This window comes from Pteronotus mesoamericanus, unplaced genomic scaffold (assembly GCF_021234165.1).
Source record: "Pteronotus mesoamericanus isolate MK-2021 breed Mesoamerican mustached bat unplaced genomic scaffold, CSHL_Meso_final contig_42, whole genome shotgun sequence".
Lineage (NCBI taxonomy): Eukaryota > Metazoa > Chordata > Mammalia > Chiroptera > Mormoopidae > Pteronotus > Pteronotus mesoamericanus.
In genome coordinates, this window is record NW_026555157.1 from 7,963,639 (window position 1) to 7,986,839 (window position 23,201).

The following is a 23,201-nucleotide window of genomic DNA, read 5'->3' on the forward strand; positions in this document are numbered from 1 at the left end:
GAAGTTATTTGGGGTAGGAGTGATAAAGTAACTTTAATTTTTTTCTCAGTATAGTTTGTAATGTTATTAATTTTCTTGGGGATGTACTCATGCATTCCTTAGCTAATCAAAATTAATTTGTTCTATGTTCTGATTAGTCCATCTGGCAAATCATATAAGCTCATCAATTTAACTGAATTATTCTAAGAATGAGTATTACATCTCCTAACTTATTTGGCCCTCAGCCCTGCCAGGCAATAGCCCCTCCAAGATGACTAGCTATCCATTTGACCAATGGGGAAGGGAGACTGAAAAGTTGTATAACATGCCCAGGGTCTCGCAGTTAGAAATAAGCCTACCAGGTTTTGAACCTAACTTTAGTGCATGGTAAGGCTCATGTTCCAAGGAAGCTTCAGCTCAAAGCCACCTGCAGGAAGCAAACAGTCATCGTGATAGAGAAGTAGGGTTAATGCAGACCTGAGAAGCAGGAGGCAGCCCAAACCCCAGGCTGCCCTCCTTGTGAATATGGGGAAAACGCTGAGCCTATGATGCCAGGGGCATCTAATGCCATCTCTAGAATGTCCAGTTTGGCTAGCTGGCCAACCACATTAGCCTTGAGAAAGGAATGTGAGGTGTGGAAATATAAAACAGAAAATATTTAGAAGTGAGAAATATTTTAGCCAAAGGGAAAAAATGTCTAAACTTCAAGGTCATGAAGAATCACTATAAAAAAAATAGTGTTTTACAAGGCTTTTAGGAAGATGGTAATTTCATTTCAAATTAAATAAGAGGATGTTGTAAACATATTGTGAGAAACTATTAACTTTATATAAAGCAGGAACTACTTTTAATAATAAATGTTTATTGAGTGCTTATCTGTACCAGTTGTTGTTCTGTTCATTACCTGTGTTGTGTTGTGTCATTTAACAGTCACAACAAACCTGTGAAGTAGACAATGTGACTAGATGGCTTTTATCTGTAGGTTTTGTAGTTACCGAGTTTCCACAGATAGCATGTTAAGAAATCATTTTAACTAAAACTAAATAGAGAGACAATATAGGACAACATCAAAACGTCATAGTAAATTTTAAAATCTACCTAACATAGAATGACCCTGAAACACTTTCAAGACAGAAATATTTCATTTAGCAAGAAGAGAATTAATGAAAACACATGCATGTGGGACATTAGGTCTTCCATTGCTCACTCAAACTGAATATACTTTGATGAGAAATTTAAAGTGAGAAAGCTTATCCAGTGACAGTAAAAACTGGTCTAGAAACTCCATATATCAGATGTGATGATGTAATGTATTTCTCTTGTTTTGAGACTTAGAGAAAATAATGGCCTTATTAAACTTTTATTGATCTCTAATTAAAGCTATTAAACCAGTAGTAAGTGGGTGACAGGCAATATGGCAATGGGTAAAATAAACATGCTATAGTATAATCTATATGTGTTATGTACAAAAGTTAGGAAGGTAAGTACCTGTATCAAAGCAAGAAAAAATTTAAAGCCATTTATAAGAAACAGACAATTTGGCTTATTTGGGGAGTAAAATAGGAAATTGTATCTTAGGTCACTGAAAGGGAAATTGAGACTCATCAGACAATTTATAGCTTGCTATGGCCGTATTTATATTAGGGTGCAGAACTAGATGTCATTCAACAGCAGTCCAAACCGGACTTTTGACAGTCTATCACAGAAAAAGTTAATGAGCAAAATGCTACACCAGTCCAAGTGTCAACCTAGCTAGAAAACAGATTGTAACCTAAAATATATAGGATAACAGGAAACCACAGCAAATCCTCCTGGAGAGGGGACAAGTGGAGCCCTTCAGGACTGATTTCCAGGCCCGTTGCTTCTGTGCACACTGGATAAGTTATGGCTCCTGTATTAGTTGATAACATTAAGGATCCAATTTTATCTTTTGGAGGAGCAGTTATTGGATAGAGCATTCAGTAGCTTTGAACTTTTCAAAAACTATGACTATTTAAACTAATTTTATGATTCTCACATCTTTTAAGTTTGGCTGAGAGAGAGAATTTCAAATTTATACCTAGAAAATATGTACCTATTGAGTACTGCTGGTGATTATGTGTGTATTCCCAATTATTGGAAATATTGCATAATGAACATTTATTGAATATTTATTATGTGTAGGAACTACCTTCTATTGTGGAAATAAATAGATGAAAATTTCCTTATTCTCCTTAAGCCTGGTAGATGATTAAGTGGTATAAAAATTATAATAAATTTTAATACAAATGTGTAAGCCAAGGATTATGAGAGCACAGCAGAGGGGAACCTATCTAGCCTAGAGTTCAAACCAGTCTTCCTAAAAGAAAGAATATGGGCTTAATCTTGATGTGTAGGTGAAAGTCATCAGAGAAAGTAGTGAAGATACAGAAGAGGTTGCTGTGTATGTAAAGCTGTGGCAGTAAGAGACACAATGTGGCACACTAGAATCTTGGGTATATAGTATTTGTACAAATGGATGTAATATTGCCTTCCTTCCCTGGACCTGATATTAACAATATGACCTTTAGCTCAATATAGAGAAGTTGAGTCTATTTACTCAATTTACTTTGGCCCATGGAATGCAACAGAAGAAATGTTCCAGGTATGACACTAGGCTCAAGAGTCTTTGACATTTCTCATTCTCTTGGAAGGCTTTCCAGATACTCTGTGAATAGGCACGAGCTGAGCTGCTAGAGAATGAGAGAATGTGGAGCAAAGCCAACTATTCCAGCTGAGGCCATCCTAAAACAACCTGCTGCAAGCTAACCTGGTGGCTTATCACAAACATGAGGTCTGGCCAGAAAAAGTCCACCTGTTGTTAATATAATGAGAATGGTTACTACTTCAATGTAACCCAGCAGCCAAGGAGAGTGGACTGGAATGTGCATGCGTGAACAATGATGACTTCACTGTACTAGTCAGTGGGGGTGGTAAATTTTGAGTGAGCCTGTGTACTGTGTGGCTATCACATTCAAAATGACTGAGAGAGCAGAGCAATGAACCTGCATCCAATTTTGCATTAAGCTTGAACACTCCTCTGTGTAAACTATTTGACAATTCAGAAGGCCACAGCTATGGGCAACTGGTGATTGGCAGCTTCATCGCAACAATGCATCAGCTCATGCATCGCACTTTGTGCAGAATGTTTAATTGAAACATCAACTCACCCAGGTGACTCAGTCCCTCTGCAGCCCAGATTTGGTGCCCTGTGGCTTCTGCCTTCTTCCAAAACTAAAATCCCCTTTGAAAGGAAAGAGATTTCAGACCATAGATGGGATTCAAGAAAATATGAAGGGGCAGCTAATGGAGACTGGGAGAACTGTGTGAGTTCCTAAGATGCCTACTTTGAAGGGAACTGAGGCATCATTGTCCTATGTACAATGTTTCTCATATCTTGTATCTTCTTCAATAAAAATCCCTATTTTTCATAGTACATGGCTGGATACTTTCTAAACCCAGTGGAGACTATGACATATACTTAGTTGAACACAGCCCAAGTCACCAAACTGAGTAATATAAATGATTGTTGCTTAAGTCACAAAGTTAGAGATAATATGTTATAGCACAACAGCTAATTAAACAGTGAAAAATGAGACTGAATAGAAGGACAAGGGCAAGCTTATGCTATATCATTTAGGCTTCAATCTGAAGACAATAAGGACTAATGGTCCCCCAAATTTCAGCTTTTATTTTTTCTTCCTATATTGACAGTTTCAGAGAACTCTAAATGTATTTTGCGAGGACATTAGAGTGGTACCATGTTTAATCACTTATTTTTGGGTTCCCAAAGAAATAACCACACTTAAGTTATATCTAATGAATGAACCAAATAGCTCTATACGTAGTAATTCCCAAGATGGGTTCAATTCAGCCAGAAAAATTTAATCTTATCTCATGTAAATGCACTCAGAAACGTATGTTCTGGGGAAAGCAGGATAGCCCATTTGAAATAGTGTTCTGAAGTCTCTCTTATAACTTATGGATAGTATTGTTGCCCAGAATCCCTTCTCCTACCTTATTTTTGCCAACACATCTTTATCCTCTTTTTTATTCTTATCAGCATGTGCCCTGTAATCTTATATTCAGCCTGAAAATTATAACTTGTCATAGAAAAGCTAACTGTTCTGGCTGATGTATGATGATGTTGTATGTGTATGCTGCACTTTTGATTGAAGCATAAGACACAGTCGCCAACATCTATGGGTATACAGGCTGAACAAACATGCAAGGCTAGTATGCACACTGTGTAGAAATACTATCCTGTTAAGTCAAAACTAGAATGATTGAATATGGCATTGTTAGAAGGAAGGTCAAGGTGAGGCTTAGAGAGCAGAAATGTTGCTTTTCATCTTCTTTTTCCCCATGAATAGGAAGGATCACAAGATGTTTGTCATATTTTCCTGTGGACTAGTTCTATATTTCAAGGGTGCATGTGTGTTCTGGTGTGTATGTATGTGTATTTAAAGATATTGCTGTGTCACGTGTACCTGCAATAATCATCGATTTTGATCCTTGGCATCAGTGGTTATAGTTAAATAATCACTAACTATTTACTAACAATTTATCCCCTTCCCAGCATAACACTGGTTTTGAGATGGAGTCAAAAGAAAAATAAGGCAGAGTCCCTGACTTCAAGGTGCACATACACTGGATAGCAAGGCTAACCTGCCTGAAGAGATTGAAAGCCCAGCACACTTCTAACGCTCCATTTTATGAAAAGTCTTGTATACTAACTTGAATAGAGCATTACCTAGTGTGCATGCTCTGGACTTTTGAAAAGCTTGTCTCAGTTAACTGACTGATTATTTTTCATATTTGACCTGTTCTGTCTAAAGAAATCCTTATATGGCAATAATATTGCTGAGAAATAATTCCCTTCGAAGGTATGTTTTTACAAATGGAGTAGAAGGCAGGAGACCATTAGAAGCCTGTTCTCTCAGCAACGTTATTTCATGTCTACATTCTGAATCCTAGTCTTCTGTCGCCCCTTTGATAAAGTACTGTGACCGAGTTCCTCAGTGGCAAAGTTAATTGGGTTCTCTTGCTTGTGTAAAAATGTCTCGTCTCCTGATGGATTCATCAAGTTCCTGTCCAGAGCCACTCAGGGAAGCAAGCCTCCTTCAGATGTTTTCTTCCTCTGGGGAAATAACATGTGCGTGATTGAAAGGTGGTGTTTACACATCAGGGGCCCGTGAGAAAAATTATAAAGCAGCTCAGGATTGTCTGAGTCTTCTTTTCCTCCCCTTTCTGAAGGCTCATCCCTCCACTTGTGTCCCCAGCATGTGTTCCAGGGATCCTACCTCAGTGGGAGGGTCTCACCCAGGCCCTCGTCCAGATCTGCTGCTCTGGGAAGAGTTCTTGACTTTTCCTTTTCCTCTCTTCCCTATCCAAGCTTACAGCCCATTTGCCTCAGGCCTGGGTTTTGTTTGTTTGTTTGTTTTTTTATTATTAGAGAGTGATAATCCAGCCTGTGTTAAGGTACCAGTAGGTTTTAATGAGAATCTTTCCTTCTCCACCCACTTACCATATAACACATTATATTTGAATAGGGGCTTCGGGGAACAATGATTTAACCTAAGAGAACAATTTCAGCCATGAAGTGTTATCATTTGATACCTTTAAGCAGTCATCAAACACTTTTGGAGCCACATTTTTGTTACAGGGAAAATTTATTCTTTCCTTCCTGAGTTGTTGAGAGGCGAGCACATCTGATTCTATCCCAAGAGGATGTAAAAGTACCGTAGTCCCAGCTGATTGCCTCACCTTTCTATCCCTCTGCTGAAGCCAGCAGCAGCATTTTGAATATTCTTTTTTAAACCTTTAACCCTAGTAAAACAAAAACGCTTTTTAAAATTTATATTTTTAGTGCTTTAAAGGAGGAAAAACGTGAGTGAGTGGAGGCAAGTTTGTGTCTGTGTCTGTGTATGTATATGAGTGTGCATTTGTGTTGGGTCTTGTGTTTACTAGAGGTTTGCATTAACTTTCTTTTTTAAATTTTTTACATTTTAGTCTTCACTCAGGATATGCTTATTGATTTTAGAGAGCGAGAAGGGGAGCAGGGGAAAACATCGATGGGAGAAACATCGGTCGGTTGTCTCCTCTATGCACCCGAACCGGGACTGAACCTGCAACCTAGGTATGTGCCCTGATGGGAAATCGAACCTGCAGACTTCTGGTGGATGGGTCAATGCGCCAACCAACTCAGCCATTTCTGACAGGGCATATTAACTTCCTATTACTAAATAACAACTACATTATGCATGTAGCAGCTGAAAACAACACCCATTTGTTATCTCACCTTTCTATTGGTCTGAAGTCCAGGCATAGCTCAACTGGGTTCTCTGGCCAGGGTCCTACAAGGCTAATATCAAAAAGTGTTGACCAAGGTGGGTTTTCATCTGAGGATCAAGGTCCTCTTCCAAGGTCATTCAGGTTGTTAGAAGAATTCAGTTTCTTTTGATTATAGGACTGAGGTCCCTGTTTTCTTGTTGGCTAGGTACTGGGGCTGGTCTCAGTTCTTAGAATTCACCTGCTTATCCCTTCCACATTGCTTTTTCTACAATGTTGCCCTTTGCTCCTTCAAGGCAAGCAAGGGAATGTCTCTGTTGCTTTGAATCTCTTTGACATCTTACTCTTATTTCTAAACCCTCTTTTATAAGAGTTCACCTTGTTAGGTCAGGCCCACCTACACTCAAGGGGTGGGAATTATACCTCCTGTGGAAATTTTGGAGATCTTCTTAGAAATCTACTTACCACAGAGCTTTTCTTCTAAATACACAGTGAAAAAGTGGAAATATGAAAGGAGAAAAATGATATGCAATGTGATATAGAATAAGAAAAGAATGTAGAAAGTCTTTCTGAAGCTGAAATCACAGACTCAAATATATCTAGCACTCTGCCTTTCTCTGGGGACATCACTATTCAATAGAATATCCTGCAAGTAAATGTTCTATATCTTCTCTGTCCAATACAGTAGCCATTAGGTGCATGTGGGTATTGAGAATTTGAAACATGGCTAATAAACACTGAATTTTATATTTTATTTATTTTTAAATGATTTAAATTTAAATAGCCATATGCCACTTGTGACTACCACATTGGACAGTGCAACTTGAGAGCGATCTGTAACCTCTGGCCCATCTTCTTCCTGCATTACAGAATCATCGCCCACATGCTGAAACACTCTGTCTAGTGCTTCTATTCTGCCTTTATTCTCTGCCTGTGCCTGGGGTTTCAGTTTAAATCCCAGTTACTATCTTTATATCTCTATTTTACATCTGCCTCTGGCTTTCTGCCAAATTTGTATTTTTAGATATTGAATCATTTCCTGTAAAAAAGTACAAACATCATCTACTCTAATCTCTTGACCAAAGTAGAAATCCTTTCTCTTTGCCCCCTTTGTAATACACATGTATTCCAAAATAGTAATTGTTTCCTTTATTGAGCATTTACTTACTGTGCAAGACATCAAGTCGGGTGCCTCATACATAGTCTCATTCAATCTTCCCAACAACCCCACATGGTATCATTATATTCCTGTTTTACAGAGGAGGAATATTCATAGAGAAGTTAATTCCTAAAGTTTCAGTTATTTAATGCTAACATGCATATCAATTTCAAGTGGTTTGTCTAAAATCATTCTTGATTTTAGCATCCAAATTACATCACCATTTCTAAGAAACACTCTAGCAAAGTGCAACTGAGCCTGTTTCTGTTGGCTTGGCCAAATGGTTTGTTTTTTTGCCCCCTAAGATGGCTCTAGTAGCACTTAGCTGTCCTTAACTTCATTCAAAACAATTTTGTTAGATTGTATTGTGACAGCTGTCATAGCAGCATGAATTTGAAAAAAAAAAAGGTTATCAAAATTAGTGAATTTTTGTTAGCCATTTTAGCATTGAAGAAAATAAGCAACATTTTCTTGCATATTTTGCTCTTTTATTTCAAGAAAGTTAAGAATGCAGCTGAAATGCAAAAGAAAAAGATTTATGCTGTGCATGGAGAAGGTGCTGTGACTAATCAAACATGCCAAAGTGGTTTGCAAACTTTCATGCTGGACATTTCTTGCTGGATGATGTTCCATGGTCAGGTAGACCAGTAGAAGTTGATAGAGATCAAATCAAGGTATTAATTGAGAACAATCAATGTTATACCACATAGGACATAGCTGACATATTCAAAATATCTAAATCAAGTGCTGATATCATTTGCACAAGCTTGATTATATTCATCACTTTGATGTTTGGGTTCCACATAAGTTAAGTGAAAAAAAACCTTCTTGACCATATTTCCTCATGTGATTCTCTACTTAAACATAATGAAAATGTTCCATTTTTTAAATAAACTGTGACAGGCAATGAAGAGTGGATACTTTACAATAATGTGGAACACAAGAGATTGTTGGGTGAGCAAAATGAACCATCTCCAACCACACCAGAGGCTGGTCTTCATCCAGAGAAGATGATATTGTGTATATGGTGGGACTGGAAGGGAGTTCTTTATTATGAGCTCCTTCTGGAAATCCAAACAATTAATTCCAAGAAGTACTGCTCCCGGTTAGACCAACTGAAAGCAGCACTCAACAAAATGTGTCTGGAATTAGTCAACAGAAAATGCATCATCTTCCATCAGGATAATGTAAGACCATGTGTCTTTGATGACTGGGCAAAAACTGTTACAGTTTGTCTGGGAAGGTCTGATTCATCCACTATATTCACCAGACATTGCATCTTCAGATTTCCATTTATTTCAGTCTTTACACAATTGTCTTAATGGGAAAAATTTAATTCCCTGGAAGACTGCAAAAGGCACCTGGAAAAGTTGTTTGCTCAAAAAGATTAAAAGGTTAAGAAGGTAGAATTATGAAGTTGTCTGAAAGATGGCAGAAGGCAGTGGAACAAAACAGTGAATATATTGTTCAATAACATTATTGGTGAAAATGAAAACTGTGTCTTATTTTTATTTAAAAACAAAATGACTTTAAGGCCAACACAATATTATTAGGGACAGTGAGCCCATAAACTTGAGAGACATTGCATTCTACTTCATGGCAGTTCTAAGAGGGTTCTGTCTTTCTGTGGCCTTTCACTAGTTTCTCATACAACAAGAGGCTAAGTTGTCCACTTCTCTGGATTGTTTCCCTTAGATTTGATCCAGGTTGTAAGTGTTGGTTCACAAAACATAAACTTTATGAATAAGTTATTTTCTGGCCTTGAGTGCAAATCTTTCTCCCAACAGCTTCTACTGATTGTTATTAATTTTAATTTATTGGACTGTTCTAAACAAATGCATGCCCTTGGACTATAGGCTAAAGCTTAGGAGCCAGGGTTTGGGATTCAGGCAGATATAAGTTTAGGTATTCACTCCACATCTTATGAGGTTTTTGTGTGCACCTACACTTCTTCATGTCTCTCTGTTATATATAAAATGGGATGAAAATACCTATCTCAAAAACTTTACTTTAAGGAAGAAATGAGATGAGTTTTGTAAAGCACCTGGAAGAAAGTCTAGCATATAGAGAACAGTAGTAGGTGACTACTCTTCTTATAGTCCTGTTATAATAGAAGACAGCTTTCTGGCTCCCCACCCCACTCTCATTTTCCCAAACCTAGGCCACAAAATAAGTTTTTCAGTGGTTCCTTATGCAACAAATAGTGATCTCTCTTCTGTTATTTTTGCTTTTTGGGGGGTGGGGTATTTGGCCTAGATTAGGCCTGGGTTTTTAGGATTGCTCCACAAATTGTGAGCTCTAAATGAACATATTTCATGAACTCTCATAAATTCTCTGCTTACATGAAAGACACATACTTTTGAGCCATGCTTAAAGATAACCACATTAATAAGCTTGTCCCTGCAGTCCAAGTAAGGACAGCTACGTAGAATTTTATAAGAAAACATAAAGAAGATGTGATCTGTGATAGAGAAGCAAGAATGAGATTCTGACATAATGCAACAGATATCACAACTACAGAGGAGGGTTTGATTAGGCAAACTTCCAGTTGTGGTGCAAAAGAAAATCTGAGGCTACTATGGCAAAAACAAAACAAAACAAAAAAAAACAAGAAAAGAAAAGGAAAGAAAATAAAAGAAAAAGAAAAAACTGCTATTAACTGTATCAAAATGTAAAGCATTTTCTTTTTTCTGCAGCTTCTTTCCTGATGTGTCAGGGTTTGTCATATTTACTACTTACTGTTGTGCTAAGTTAAAAAACTAGCATTTTTAATTTTAGCATAACTTTTATATTTATGTTGTATAATGCTAGTTTTAAATGCAAAGTAATAACATTTAACTTATATCCAGAGTCACCAAAATTATACAATTCATATTTAGTAGCTCGCACATGCGTATATATTTTGTCTTACCAGAGCAATGGAAATGCTGCACAAACTGAACTTGGCTGTTTTTATTTAACATCTTGATATGTGTACTTTTTACCAACACTCAACCTTCAGCTTGCTAAATAAGAAGACACTGAAGGGAAAAGGATCTGTAGTTGTACTATTTTTTTCTTCATCATTTTCAGCATTAGTGGTGGTACAACACAGAGAGATTGCAGGAATAAGAAGAGATATCATGGGAGTCCTTGATTGTTTGTGTTTCTTGGAATGTCATCACTGTGGTCAACGATCAAATTACATATTCTGCTCTTTACATGGATTACGTGGGTCTCTCTCTTCCTCTCTCCCTTCAGCACATTGAATGGCTGTGAGTATATATATGTATGTGTATATGTGTGTGTATATATACATACATATCGATCCCAAGAATCCATTTAGAATATCTATATTTTTACATATATAAATATATATATATATATATGACAGTATATATCTGGACAGTATGAGGTCTGTCCAGAAGGTATCCAGCCATGTACTATGAAAAATAGAGATATTTATTGAAGAAGATGTCAGCTACAAGAAACATTGTACATAGGACAATGATGCCTCAGTTCCCTTCAAAGTAGGCATCTTAGTACCTCACACAGTTCTCCTGGTCTTCATCAGCTGCTCCATTGTATTTTCCTGAATCTCATCTATGGTCTGAAATATCTTCCCTTTCAAAGGGGATTTTACTTTTGGGAAAAGGCAGAAGTCTCAGGGTGCCAAATTTGGGGTGCAGGAGGACTGGGTCATGGGGGCGATTTGATGTTTCACCAAAAACTCTGCACAAGACATGGTGCATGGACAGGAGCAAAATTTGATGCAGGTTTATTGCTTTCCTCACTAAGTCATTTTGAATGTGATAGCCACACAGGACACACACTCATTCAATGGCATCTACCATCCCCACTAACTAGTAAGTGAGGTTACTGTTCACGCATGTGCATTCCAGTCCATTCTCCTTGGCTGTCAGGTTACACTGAAGTCGTGCAAATATTCTCATTATATTAACAATGGCTGGACTTCTTCTGGACAGACTTTGTTGTATGTATTGTGTGTGTGTGTGTGTGTGTGTGTGTGTGCAACCAAATGAGAGCACTGGCACTGTACTTTTAACAATTTTATTTCCTATGGCCTTTTATTTTCTATTTCTCTTTTTTAAAAACACTTCAAATATAAAAAAGCTTCTTCACTTATATTTATACCCTTGAAAGAAAATTTCCTAACTGACTATGGCACATGTTTAATTTTTTTTAACTCCTACAACTTATTTTAATATGAATTAAGAAATTTTAAAATTTTCCTTTTTGCATAAATATCTAGGACGATCATCTTTAAACTCATCTTTTCTTTCTTCACTCATAACTACAGCTTTAAAAAATATATTTGTAGTATAAGTCCACTGTGATGTTGATTTTAAAAATAACCATTTATGGAGCACCTCTGATATGCTATGAACTTTGTTAAGCATTTAAATTATTTCTAATCCTTTATGTAATCTTCAAGTGTATATAATATTTAAGAATTAGTCTAGATGTGTATGGCTACTGGGGCATACAAAATTACTTTACATAATATTCAAAACTTTTCTTACACCCAGAAATATATCTATAAAATCAGAATTGAGTTGATTGCAGCTCTTTTCATTAAACAAAATAAAATTGAACAAAAAACAATACTGGTGACCAGATCCCCGGATTATAGAGGATTTGTTATCGTCTCTTTTAATGAAGGCCTTGAAAAGAAAAAACAATGTCTGAATGAGTACTTTTTTTCTAGATTTAGCTGCTAATGTTCTTTACACATAGCTGGAGCTCAAAATGTTTTGATATTAAATTCAGAAAATTTAATGAGAGTAAAATAAATTGTTATTGAATTTTTCTGTTACAGAAATGCATTTTAAGTGACAGCTTTTCATTATCTTTTCTCACCAAAGGATATATACCATTGTACTATTAGAACAATTAAGTTTCAATTTGAATATTTTTGAAATGTATTAACTTGTCTCCTTTGTGCTAAAAGAAGTAAAAGTCCTGGAAATAATGTAGGCATAGTCGCAGACCACAGACTTCTTCATGTTCTTAGAGATATTTTCATTCTGTTTTATATCTTTATACCTTAACAGCCTTGATTAGAAATTGAAGTGCTGCTAAGACAACAATTGTATAATTAGAATACAATCATTTACTCTTGACAACATCTTGAAAGTATGAGTTTTAAAGAACAATTAAATTTCTATGTATTTGATTGGAATGTGTTTATCTTGATTAACAATTTACAAACATTTCTTTCTAGAAATCTTCTCTGAGAAAATCTCAAAAACATTTTAGTGTTCATAGGCTTTTAGGTGATACGTATTTTTAATTCTAACACAATCAAACATTTGTAATGAACTTAATAACTCATTCTATTTATTTTCCCCATTTATTTAAAGGAGAATTGTTTTAAGTAGAACATTCAGTCTACCTATAGTTCTATAGAGAAATATGAAAGTCAAAGTAATCAAATTAGAAAACTAAAGTTTTAAATGTAACACAAGTTGAAGAGTCCTCATGTGCCAAACTTGGGAAGTTTTCAAATCATGATTAATATAAAATAAACAGGTCCATATTAACTCTTTGGAAAGACAACTACAGAGGTAATAACACCCAGCTGCCGGCCATTGATAGGTAGGGTCTGCATCACAGGACAGTTCGATACAGAGATTCTGTTCAGAGGAAATAAACACTTTTAGAGAGAAGTCATGATGCAAAGTGGATTCTTAACAAGACACATAATAGAAGTTAAAATAAAATCCTCATGGATTTCTATGGTGAGAGTATTGCAAGAATTAGAGCTCTCTAGTTAATGATTTTCATGAAACCTACTTTAATTGTATAACTGTACTCATAATGCTTAGTCATAATGTTACTAGGATCTATCATTTGGGAAGTGCTTTTAAATTTACAAAAAACTGTATATGGGAAACAAATCATGTTCCCATTTTAGACATTAAGAATTAGAGGTAAAGGACGTTGCTTAAAATCTAACAAAACTTTTGCAAAAATAAAAGAATACATTCCCATTTTCTAAGTTTTTTATTCTTACCACCTAAGTCTTAAACCCAGAACTTCATGATCACATTCCAGTGGACTTTTACCATACAGCCAACTAGTTCACTCCTTCCCTAATATGATTTCATTGGAAATTTACAAATCTCTTTCACGGAATGTAGAGACTAAATGCAATACCTGGAGATCTTAAATCCAGGGATCTAGCTGAACATACATGAGCCTGGGTTGAAAACAAAATAATAGAACTTTGTCTAAAAACAATGGTTTTCATAAGTATGCTATTAAGGGCTGAAATTAATGCAAAACTGGTTCTGAAAAAATTTTCCTTGTTTTAGCTTATTTTCATGAAAATGCATCTGGTGATAATGTATTTGGTTTTCTGCACATATGAATTTATGACTATTTATATTATCTATATTATGAATGAAAATTTGAGTTAGATTTCTTTCCTCATATTCAAATGTCTTATAAATCAGATCAGAAAACTTAATCAAATCACACATCCTATATTTTATGCTACCTACCACTGCTCTTGAGAAATAATGTTTTAAGTTCTTTTTCCTAATATTGTTCTAATCGAACTGGGTTGCTGGATCAAACAAATAAAAATATAGAGTACTCAGTTAAATTTGAATTTCAGATAAATGATGAATATTTTTTGTATTGGTATGTCTCTAACATTGCATGAGACACAACTATGCTAAAATAATTGTTCATTGTTCATCAGAAACTAAAATTCAACTGGGCTTCCTCTATTATTTCCTGCAACTCTTAAATATAACCAATGGGAAATAAAAAATGGTTTTGTCACTGGTAGTCTATGTGAAGAGCAACAGCCAGAAGTAAGGGCAATGTCACTGAGACAGGACTAGATTGTCCCTGAATCTGATTAAAACACCTTAATGAATAAGGGGTTATTTTTCTCTTAAGGCTGGAAGTCAGAATAACAAGAGAGAGCAGATCCAAGGTGCAGTATGATCAACAACTCAGCAATGTCCTCCAGGACTTGACTCCCTGAATCTTTCCATATCCCTGCTGCCCCATGTCCTGTGCGCAGGTAGCTACAGCAGCTCCTGGGTCACATCAGAAAGTGGCTCTGTCCAGAGGCAGGAGAGAAACTCTTTATTTCAGTGTTGTTTTCTTAACAGCAAGGAAACCTTTCCCAGAAGCCTTGTGAAGACCTGGTTTCACAGCCACATGCTCCCCATGCTCCAAAACCAGTCACAGGTGGGGGAATGAGCTCATGAGCTTAGTCATGATATACCTGTGAAAGCAGGCAAGATCAGTTTTTATGTGGCACATGGAGAAGGAGCTAACTGGCAAACAGTAGGTTCTATTGTGAAGTAAGAAGATGGTGAAAAGATAATGACAGCCAATATATTATTAGTTCCTCTAGTATGCCAAATTCATACACTGTCATTTCTGGAGGGTACCTGCAGGGTGCCTACAAAATTCAATCTGACGACACAGAGAATGGTCAGTCTGTTAGGGAAACTTTGGATGCTTTCAATTTCTTTGGGGTATTTCCTGGGAGCTCTGCACTCATCACTGAACAACCGTTGTATGGAGAGGACATGCACTAGTGAAGAAGAAAAAAGGAGAGAAAAACTTTCCTCCTATTAGAAGTCTAAAAGAATCTTTCATTTTCTTCTATTGCTGACCTGCGCTTATTGTTTAAGATCTTACTTAAAAACCACCCACACAAAGTGACAGGAACTCAGTTTATCTCAATGGCAGCCTAAAAGCCATGAGTCACCTCTAGTGAGATTTTAGTTCTTTGCTGAAAATCTGTGTTTTGAAACTAAAAATATAAGCAAAGACAAGGAGATCTTCTTCTGATTATTATATCATTAACCATTATTCTTAATTATAAATAAGCTTTTAAATTGAAATTTGACAGTATAAATTGGGGAAATTAATTTTTATATAGTGGAAATTCTTAAATGTATATGAGCTGAGTGAATATTTTCAAGATTTGGAATAAGCAAAGTAACTATATTTAGTTTGACATATGAATGAACTACTGTGTTGGTTTTTTTTTCTGGCTTTAGCTTAATATTGAAATGCCTTATACCATGAGTATGTAGGATCCCCAACAGGTGAAAGTAGTATAAAATAGACTGTGTTAGTGGCCTAATGGTGTTGAAGTAAATAGTAAGTGATTAAAAGCATAGACCACAGAGAAGCAGATACACACTCACCTGCCATTTTGCTACACACACATAACCTTGGGAGTTCTTTCATCTAGCTCCCAAGTTATTAACCCTCACTGCAGGAAGCAATTCCACTTATAACCAGTTAGAGCAAGGTTTCTGGTTCTGATCCCTCAAAATAAATTCCTACATTTGCTAGTCTAGAGGTGGTGGGTGAGGCTGAGAGGCTTCCTATGAACTATCAGGAAGCAAGTAGCCCTACTAAGTATAATATAAATGAAAGCTGCAAACTTGGGAAATGTATCAAGTTACAAAATTGGGGAACTGGGTGATAGAAATTTTGCAATGACATGTATTAAGAAAATCACATTCTAAAAGAATTTTAGAAATGAACGAAGCTCTAAGAATCTATCCTATACCATCCAAAGAGTCACAGATTAACACTTGTATTCTAGTCAGCTCAGCAAAGAGAATATTGAACAACCACAGTGGCTTAATGATAATGTGCCCGAACACCCCCAGTTCTCCTTTTGAGCGTGTCTTTATTTCCATATCTATAACAATTTTTAATAGCTTTTCCTTCTAATATGGACTGAATATCAGGAATGCCTGTCAGTCATATTTCTTGGTACAAATTAATAAATTCCTTTGGATTTTATTGAGTCTGACAGTGTTCTAGCCACCAGGGGCACAGAGACAAAACAGATGGGGTGGAAGCACAGAAATGTGAGATGACAATACATTGTCATGGCTCTTCCGGAAGAATGATTGTTACTTTCTTTTTATGTTCTTGTAAATATAAAATGATTGCATGTTAATAATTGCAGTAAAGAAGATACAAGTTCTTGTAATAAAAATACAAATAGAAAAACGTACCACAGTGTGACCGAATATAACATGGTCTGGAGAATGCTCCGTCTTTCTGAGAAACCTTTATAAAGGACGTAAAATCTGAGATGGCTATGGAAGGGTGAATGGAATGTTTTCAGAGAAAGAATAAAAAAAAACAGGGAGAAATGTGGGAAGACACATAAAGATGTGAAATCAAATGTGCTGGTCTGTAAGTAATTCAATATGAATGGATTATAAAATATAGGTTCTTGGCCTTAATTTAAGGGCTTTTCTATAATCTAACTGAAGTATGATGAGTTTGTAGATTAAGTCAACAACTGAATAGAAAGCAGGAACTAAAATGAGCTGTCAATGAACAGGTGTTGGTCATCAAATAAATGTGAAAGATGAGGAAAATGGTAGTCATTAGGGTAGTTCACTGTTTCCCATTTTGTTTCTAAACACTAGGAGTTTTGCACTTTCTCATCTCTCTGAAGTGACATGTAGTGCTGTGACTTGCTCTGGCCAATAAATATGAGCAGAAGTGATGTACATGGCTTCTAGGTCTATGCCAGTTAAACAATTTGACATGCTCCCTTCCTCTGGCTGTGGTAATTGTGGAAGTGCGTATGGAGACAGATCCTGTTAACTCAGATTCCGAAACAGCTATGGTGAGCGGAGACCCCTGCCAACTCGAGCATGCTGTGTGAGCCAGAAACAGTAGTGGTGTGTGAAGCCACTGTGATTTGGCAACTGTTACTTGTTAGTGGCACAATCTATCCACCTTTCCAGAATATGCTATTAATTCCCCAGCACCTGTTTGACCTGAGTGAACTCTTAAATTCATATTTAGACATAATTCCATGCTTCGGTTTAGATTCTGAACGAATCCATCAAGGCTTGCAATTTAGCTGCTTATTAGGGTTATTGTTAGATGACCTTGTTGGAAGAGGAAGCACCCCTCCCTCCCTCTTTTTCTGTTTTCAAGCAGAATATAGCAGTGACAGTCATTGGCAGGAGAACGTTGAAGAACACAGTAGGAATTCATACACTAGACAGGCCTTCAAGAGCATCTGGATTCACATCTTAAAATCACATGTCTTTAGAGCCTGCAATGCTAGACAAAGAGATACATAGCACTTTCCAGGAAAGGGCAGAAAACACTTCATTCTGATTGGAAAAATGATAGTCATCGAAGTACGTACAGCAGAGTTTCATCGGTGGAATTAAATGACCTTTTGTGTCTGCAGCGCAGGGGGTAATGAAAATAAAGAGAACCATGGAAGAGCATGTTCTGGCATTCTGCCGTTGACTCTATTCATACGTGAGTTGAGGTTTGTCTCTTTCTCAGCTTGTTCTCTTCTCGTCTGGAGCTTTGTGGACCTGAAACTGAATCTGTGGCAGCCGAGCACTTTCCCAGGGCTTCAGACTGCACCTAGGCCTTTTCCGAGGACCACTCCTCTAAGACCAGACCCCCCTCCAAATGCCAGGACACCCACATCCCGTCCCATCAGCTTCTGCTGCGCACCAACGGGCCACATTCACCACGACTAATTTTTGTTCTTTATTAGTATTATTGCATTGACTCATCCTTGTTTGGTTGCAGGTACACCTCCACTGTTTGAGAATATTATTGCTTAATCTTTATGTTTTTATGAATTTAGAAAGAACAAGGAAAATCAATGATGAATAAAAGGCACAGTTTAGTTACAAATTGAACTTAGTCCTTAAGTGGCCTTCTTGCAATCTACCCATAGAATTGCCACATCATCTGAAAAGGTGTTTTAAAAAATGAAAAAAATTATTTGATGATGTTCCATGTAAGAAATAAATTTTATGTTACCTAAAAAATATAAACATATACTTAAATATGTTTTATTAAGTGATATTTATCCTTTCTGTATGTTATACATTCTAATATCATATAGAGATACACGTGTCATTAGGATCTTGTTAAATTTTTTAAATTTATTTTTCATTTGCAGTTGACATACAACATGTTAGTTTCAGGTGTACAGTATAATGATTAGACATTTATATACTTTATGAACTAATTACCCCAATCAGACTAATACCACCTTAAACCATACACAGTTGAAAAGGATTAAGAAGTCAAGGGGATCTTATGTTCAGTTGGCGTACTCTTTGGAGTAAAGAGGGGAAAGATGCTACTACCTTCCTACTCACCACCCACTCAGTGCTCTTTTAAGTTGTATAAAATCTGCTTAGTGCTGCTGGGGTCCGAGAGTCACATGCTTACCTCTCCTTCTAACATAATGTTTTATGGGTTTGTTGCGATTGCTCAAGGCCAAACAGGTTTGTGGGATTCACGCATACGGAAGGATATTCATGGAGCTGTTGGGATGCTTGACATGGCTTTGTTTGAGGGAGCCACACAGGCCACAAGCCTGTGTCTATGTCTGCACCCACATTAAGAAGCCCCTACCTTCTTAAATACTAGAGGGACCAAAGCTGGCTACAGGCCAAATTGTTAGGTAACAGCATGAGCTGCATATGTGAGCCCACTTCGTGTTATGGGAATCGTTTATCAGACCCAGTGTCAAGGCTGTGAGACCCAGTCTTAAGGCTATGAGAAAACTACTTTCTCAGACCCCTTCAAGGTTGTGAGAGACTGCTTCCATTAGTTACCCAGACGCCTGGGTGAGGGAGCCCAGACGGCCTCCACTTGCTCTACAATAGGACACTAGAAACTTTTGTCATTTGATTATCTTAGGACATGAAAACTCTGGCAAGGTAACAGTTTCATGGTTGCTGTTAGGCAGTAGTTGTTACCATCATTAGTTTTAGAAAAATCTGCACTCACAAGTACAGGCAGTGCTGGGTAGTGGGCATGCAAGGTTAGAAAAGAAATCCCAGAGCTGTGAGATTCGTGAGAAATTCCACATATGACATCTGTGTACCTTACTTCCCTCTTACATTCCAGGAAGTTTTCCAGCCTAAGACATGTTCAAAGACCTGATTTTCAAATGGTAGGTCAAGAAATATGAGGAAACAAAATTTTTTTAGTGGATCATGATCAGAATTTTTTCAAGTATATATAGAAGAATAAAACAGAATACCATTGCACATCATAAGTAATTATTATATGATGAAAATTTTGTTTAATGATAATATGTATGTATATGTCCCTTAGTCACAATATAAAGTATGTTCTCATTATTACAGTAAAAATAGTTTTAAATATCATTTACATTTCAACAGTGGTTCTTTCTTTTTATTCCAGACTTTATTCTAAGTAGCTATATGTTTACTCACTTGATCCTTACACCTGGTCTTATAATTTTCCACATTTTACACCCATAAGCACAGGAAGATTGAGTAATTTGCCTGACTTGGTGGAACTATTCAAACCTAGTTTTGCTCCACAAGCACCTTAGCTCAAGCCATAACAAATTACCATAGATTGGGTGGCTTCAACAACGGCCATCTATTTCTCACAGTTCGGGGGGCTGGCAGCCTGAGATGAGAGTGCCATCATGTTGGGTTCCTTGGTAGTGTCCTTTTTTAGTGGTTTTTCTGGTTTACAGAGGACTGTGTCCTCACATGGCAGAAAGAGAGTCAGCTTGCTCTCTGATCTCTTCTTATAAGGGAACTACCCCATCATGAAAGTTCCACTCTCCTGACCAAATTCCCTCCCCAACACTCCACCTTCAAATACCATCATATTGGGCTTAAAATTTTGACATTAATTGGAGGAGAAGGGGGGGACACTAACATTCAATTCATTGCCACAGGCTGCTGTCATAACCTGTAAGCCATCTATATTGTCCTCTGAGGACATGAAAATACTGTCCTAGGTGACCACTGGCATGGGGTAGGAAGGAAAATTTCTGTGGAAAAAAATGTGTATAGAGAATGAATCATGTGAACAAGGAGATGGTTTTCCCAGAGGTAAAACGTGTATGGAGAAAGAGGTGATGGAAAAGGAAAAAATAAGGGGAAATTTCAGTGCAGAGGGAAAGATTTATGTAAAAAATGTAAATAGGTTCTCTTGCTTAATTTGGTTGTTAGGAGAGGTCAGTCCATTGTAGACATTCACGTTTCATACTCTAGCAATTCCAAATCAGTTTTGAATATGATTATTCTTGCTTTTTACTTGGACTTTAGATCCTGGAATTTCAACTTTTTTTTTTTTTTTTTTGCAAATGCTTTCATGATTGCCTAAATTTTGAGGTTAGGGAATATTTTCAATGTTATGCTACCCTTAACAGTTCAGTTTTCTGTTCATCCTTTATTTCTACCATTGAAAGCAACTTCTTTGGGAATTACATATTTGCTGACCATTATCATCTCTCTCTAGCCAAACTAAACAAATTTCAGTGTTTTCCTATGAGTTTATGAGTCATGCTTCTGCTGACATTTAACCATTCTTATTGCTGTCGGTGGTACAAAACACGCCAAGGACAACTGCTCTCGCCTCAATGGCCCAGGTGTGGTTCCGACTCTCAGGTCTACACAGACCCTCAGGGCTCCCAGCGGGTGTGCAGGAGGATGGGGCCTGTGGCTGCTTGGTAGGGAGGAGGGACACTCCGTGCTTCCAGTTTCTAGGGACCTGGGGGAAGATGTATCACCTTTAAAAAGATTCCAACCTTTTATCTGCCTCTCTCGAGACCAAGAATTACCAGGTTGTGTAATTAGAGTGATTTCAAACAGATGGTTTTGCCTGTGGAATTTCTTTAAAATGTCTTATTTATTTGCCCTCCAGGACAAGAAGAACAACTAGTGTTCTCTTCTGTAGATTTTTAGAAATTGAATTAATTATCTTATTAGTAAAAACAGGTCACATTCACATTTACTTAGAGACAAATTTAAAACACACACATGCTAAATTTCAAACATAGATCATGGGTCTGTGTTAATTTCTTGGTATTGTCCTTCCTTAAATATAAAAAGAAACTTGTTGAAATTGTTTCTTTTCTTTTTTTTTAAAATTCTATTCTTAGCCCCTTCAAGAATGATATAATTGCATTTCATTGTGCTTTTAGAGATAACTATGAAATAAATATTGCCTGACCTAAAAAATGCAGCATTTCGTTTCCAGATAATTTATGGGAAAAGCTGAAACTCTTTGGTTACCAAACATAATGGAAACAAATCGCATTTCTTCATAACGAAAAAAGACTCCAGCAGTGGCGTTAGCAGTCACTGAAGCTGAACCTCGTTTCCAAGGTGTTGCCTATTCTGAACAGTAGAGGGCACTAGTGATTTACTTAACTCGGTCACAGGGCCCTTAAAAATTCAGTGTGCTGCCAGGAGCTTTTCAACTTTCCATAGGCAGGAATGGAGTGGAAAATAACTGCTCAAAAGTCTGTGTTTTGAGAGAGAAAGGTTAAAAATATTCTCTGCAGAACCTACCAAAAGAAAGAAGAAAAGTGACTAGTGTTTGTCCCATGCCAGCTACAGGTCCTTGTCCAGAAATTGTCCTGGATTCAAACTTCATCACAAATGATAGAAATAAAGTTTGTAAAATAGGAAAATGGCTGGTTTAGATGCTGTATGTTAGAACCCCTGTTTTCCTCTTAACTCTTGTTTTTGCTGTTACATGATGAAATGAATTTGTAAGTATCATAAAGATATTCTGGTGCACAAGCATTCTTAAATAGAATATGGCTATTTGGACATATTGAGGAGAGACAAAAAGGACTGGAAAAAATAAAAATAAAAAAACTAATGCAGTAAGAATCTAAGACACCTTCACAGAGTTTACAATAAAACCACAGAAACACTCATTATCTGTACAATCCTGCTCCAGATGCTCTGAGACACAGGGAAAAATAAACAACAGAGGTAAAAACAACAGGAAAAAAATTAGAGAGGCACCAATATTTGATATGAAGTGTTGAAGTAAAGGGAAGCTACCAACTAAAAGCATTGATAATAAATGAATTAAGTGTGACCAGGATAATCAAAGCAATAGCAAGCAGGGGCCACTCTACAATCTGCTTGGTTCATAATTATTTTTCTATCATAGGCTTTTTAAAAAACAAACAAACAAAAAAAAACCCTTTCCCATTTCCCTGAAGCTTATAGTCAGAAAATTTAGAGAGGAGAACCTATTTTCCTTTCAGCATCTCCTCTTGCTGAAATCAGTTAATTCTTACCATTCTCACGGAGGAGAGAGTGAGGGGCAGGCACTGCATAGTCTCCAATAAACTCTGGGAGCTCAGCCTGATAGTAGTGGCCAGGCTCAGCTGTCTTCCCACTTCAGTGAAACCCCTGAAGAACTGGAGTCACCACAGCCCTGGGGCTGTCTGCCCCCTACTCTGTCCTCTCCTGTGTCACTGTTGAGAGTCAGTCATCGGCAACATGATGGTCTTCTTGGATACAATACACTGTGCTGGGGCAGTGGATACCGATGAAGTTTATCTGGTGGTCAAGTCACTGAGAGTCATGTTATGTCTGTCTAGGATAATAACAACCAACTCAGCTCCACATCTGAATTTGTCTCCTCCCAGCTCAGCTGACACCTCCTTATTCTGTAATAAATTAGCTTCTCCTAATCCTAATAACCTTCCTTTGACCTAATGACTTATTTATTTTGCTAGCTGGTTTCTGCTCCCCATCCAGATGACTACATTGTTTGCTGACATCAAGAGTTCTTTGGTGTCAGTTTGAAGGTGTAATGGTTGTTTATTGACAGTGACCTTTACAATTGTTTAACCACGCAGCAGCTCTCCTAATTTGCAGAGAAGGATGCAGCAACTTACTTTAGACGTTATTAGCCAGAGAATTTACCTTTCTTCTCATTGCAAACAGTTCATCCTCTG

General features: G+C 37.0%; 1 pseudogene; it reads right to left on the reverse strand.

The window, feature by feature from the left end:
* LOC129073637 (60S ribosomal protein L30-like) overlaps window positions 1–23,201 on the reverse strand; it is a 113,754-nt pseudogene that overhangs the window by 37,095 nt on the left and 53,458 nt on the right.